The following is a 3,641-nucleotide window of genomic DNA, read 5'->3' as shown; positions in this document are numbered from 1 at the left end:
GCACTGTTTGTGGGTGGCACACCCTACAGCGATAGCTGCATCACTTTAGAGCTCTTTCTGAAACACCTTTTCCCCTGGCTCTGCCAAGGCCTGTGAGTGGTTAATGCTGTTGATTGTGCTGTAATGTGTCACCAGTCCTTTCTTTAATCCTTGCACACTTTTAGCACCTTCGTGCCTCCTAATTTATTCAGTTGGATTGTACCACCTATATCTCCCTAATTTCCTATCCGACCTACTATGCGCATGGTGTTGTACTGAAGCAAGAGCAAAAGAAACGAGATGATAGTAGGGGAGGGATGCAGAGAAGATAAATAACTATCCTATACCAATGACTGTGATAAGTACAGTAAAAAAGTTACATGAAAGAGAAGTGAACATCACATTCAGAGAAGTTTTTATTGGTGATGGAGCCTTTGAGCTATTTGCAGAGAGGATGGCATTTTTGTGAATTAGAATCACAGACGTGTACATGCACAATGAAACATTTGGGGAGAAATAACTTATAATTCCCATGGGTTTTGGCACTGTGGTGAACACTATTGCCACCACAACATTTTGTCCTCGTAAGGGCTTCATGAAGTAGCTCCTATCATTATCCTGTTAATGTTCAAGAGAACCAAGGCTTTCTTAGAAAACTGAATTGTCTGAGATTTACAACTTGGGGGGAGAAATTAGGATTCCTATATAGACTATTAAGCCACAGGAAGAGGGCACAGTGTAGACTGTCTCAGTGTTCAAGCTTCATTTTGCTGCAAAAATGAAGCCAAGGCAGTGGATTTCAGCCATCTTTCTTTCTTTCTTTTTTTTTTTTTTTTTGTGGAACCAGGGATTGAACTCAGGCCCTTGCGCTTGCCAGGGAAGCGCTTCCTCCACTAAGCCATCTTCCCGGCCTCTCAGCCATGTTTTGAAGCAACTAACTGCATGAAGGATGTTGGGGCTGTTTTTTCTGTAGACCCTGAGACTTTTTACTGAGGAAAATTAGAGATTAAAGTTACATGTTTGTATTAATACTTGATGGAAAATACCTGTTGTGTGTTAAGATGTTTGATAGACAGATAGTGAGGTTAAGTTCAACTGCCTATATCGCAAGGTAATAATGATAAACTTCTCTTCTGGAGAGTTAACAACTTAAGTTTGAAGACCAAAAATTAGAGAAAAAGAAGGGCTTCAAGGACAGCCAACATTTTGGCCCTAGCCTTTCAAGATCAGTGAGGACTCAGGACATAAGACAACCTGTACTGTAATATCATGTAACTCAGTGGTGTCCCAAATTTTCTGATCAAGGAGATTATGGAGCCACAGAAGAAAGTAACTAATGATGTAGAGTGTGCCTAAGGAGAGTCACCTGGAGAGAAAATATCCTCTCGGGCTTTTGCAGAGAACAAATTGGTCAAGCAATGGCCGTGCCCCATCTACATGGCTGACACTGACAAAGGATCTACAAATAGTGCTACTGGGCTTCAGGAGAAATCCTGAGGGGATTTGACTGAGCTTGTCATAAACAAAAGTTACATTTCTTATTATATAGGTCTTGCTTTATCTTGGTCTTAACCATCCAGCAGAAAAGTATGAAAAAAAGTATAAAAAGCAAAGCCATATTAATAGACTGAGCTGTAAAAGGCTCAAGTCAACAACTTCTAACATTGCCAGTCCTATGGATAACCCACTACTATCATGGACTACTGGGCTATATTGGAATATTTTGCTGAATTCACACACCTACTATATTTAAATGATAATGTAATATCCATCTCTGACAGAAATAAACAAAAAAAGGGATACAAATGAAGGACCATCTTGTATCTGTATATTCAAAATAGGATATACAGCTACATTCTCTTAATTCAGTGAATAGAAACATTTATTCTAATAGTGTTTGGACAGGATGTCATGTCTGCATCTTATACTATGAATAACCACTATGATGACAACAATATGCAATGTATTAATTATTGAAACTGTTCTACCAATCAGTTTTGAAACTATCTCATTGCTACTTCTTTCTCAATAAATTATTATTTTTTCTTTTTTTCCCATAATTTTATTGATAAACAAATAGCAATGAGACAGTTTCAAATCAAATTGGTAGGACAGTTTCAATAATTAACACATTGCATACATTCTTCCTAGTGGTTAATTGCTGTACAAGATGCGGACATGATATCCTATTTACAAACACCATTCAAACAATTCCCTCTATTCATTAAGAGAATATAACTATATATCTATCCTAACCACTTTGAATACACAGATACAAAATGGACATTCATCTGTATCTTCTTTTTTGGTTAAGTTCCATTATTTGAACATTATAGGTGTTCAATAAAATTCTTTTAAAAAAATAAAGTTACATATTTGAAGAAATGTGGCCCAGGATGCTAGGTGGTACCTAAGAGGGGTTTGAAGTAGGGTGACAGTGGTGAGTTTTTAAAGGATAGCTTCACAATTGGTAAGGTTGTCAGATAGATGAAGCAATGAGGCAAATGGGGTTTCAATGTGGTGAAGGAGGAGGACGGTGATGATATTAATAACTGAGCTGGGAAACACTGGACGAAGGGAAGGCTTTATTGATTTATTTATTGATTTTGGCATTCCCAAGCAGTTATTTGGACAGATGCTGAGTGAGGAGACCCTACACCTAGGAAGAAAGTATTGGACCTCACTGTGCTTGCAAAGCACAACAATGGGGCGGGTGGGAACTTGGAGTTGCTCACTGCTAGCCGCGGGAACTTGCTCTCCACCTTTCAAAACTGGTTCCAGTGGGCCTGGGCAGGGTGCCAACCACTCACACCTGCGCATAGCCTTGTCTTATGCCATGATCAGGTCCTGGCATTCTCCATGGGTGTTATGGTTGCTACCCTTGGAGTCTTTGTACAGCCAGATGCCAATGGTTTTCATCCAAAGGGGAACGTCTTTCTTTCTTTCTTTCTTTCTTTCTTTCTTTCTTTCTTTCTTTCTTTCTTTCTTTCTCACATGAAGCCAGGGATTGAACTCAGGCCCTTGTGCTTGCCAGGCAAGTGCTTATTCAACTCTACTATCTCCCCAGCCCCTAGACGGGAATTTCTTAAACACCTGCCCATGGCAGACAATTGTGCCTTGTGGCTTCCTTATCTTCTTTGGTTGAGATAGAAAGCACCAAAAGCAGGAGTTGGTGATCATTCTTGGTAATGGCTTCCTTAGCTGTAGTGACTTGGCAGAAGGTCTGGGGGATGGAAGTCATCTGCAGATTGCAAGCCAGGACACCTCGCCTTGTGCCGCCACAGTATAGAAGAGACCTGATGGCCATCCACAAAAAGCAGGGAGCCTTTTGAAAATGACGAAGAATTTGATAGCTGTGTGAAGCAAATGATACGGAGAAAGCTTCTGACTGGAGACAGCAGCGGAGTTTCAAGAGTGGCTTAGACTCTGAAATGGTTATTCTAAAAATTTTAACAAAAAACAAGAATTTCAAAATAAGGTGATAGAAAATTAACAATAGTTGTTATATTACACATAGTTATCTTCAAAGTAGTTGCTCAGGTCAACAGTCACAGGCAGACAAGAGCGAGGAAACATTTAAGCATTAACAGTTCCTTTCAACAAACCAACAGAGATCAGTAGTACAATTACACTTGCTTATTTTCTCTTTTCCCCCCAACCCA

This window comes from Octodon degus, unplaced genomic scaffold (assembly GCF_000260255.1).
Source record: "Octodon degus isolate 3935 unplaced genomic scaffold, OctDeg1.0 scaffold00170, whole genome shotgun sequence".
Classification (NCBI taxonomy): domain Eukaryota; kingdom Metazoa; phylum Chordata; class Mammalia; order Rodentia; family Octodontidae; genus Octodon; species Octodon degus.
The sequence above is the reverse complement of the archived record's forward strand: the minus strand, read 5'-3'. Positions refer to the sequence as shown.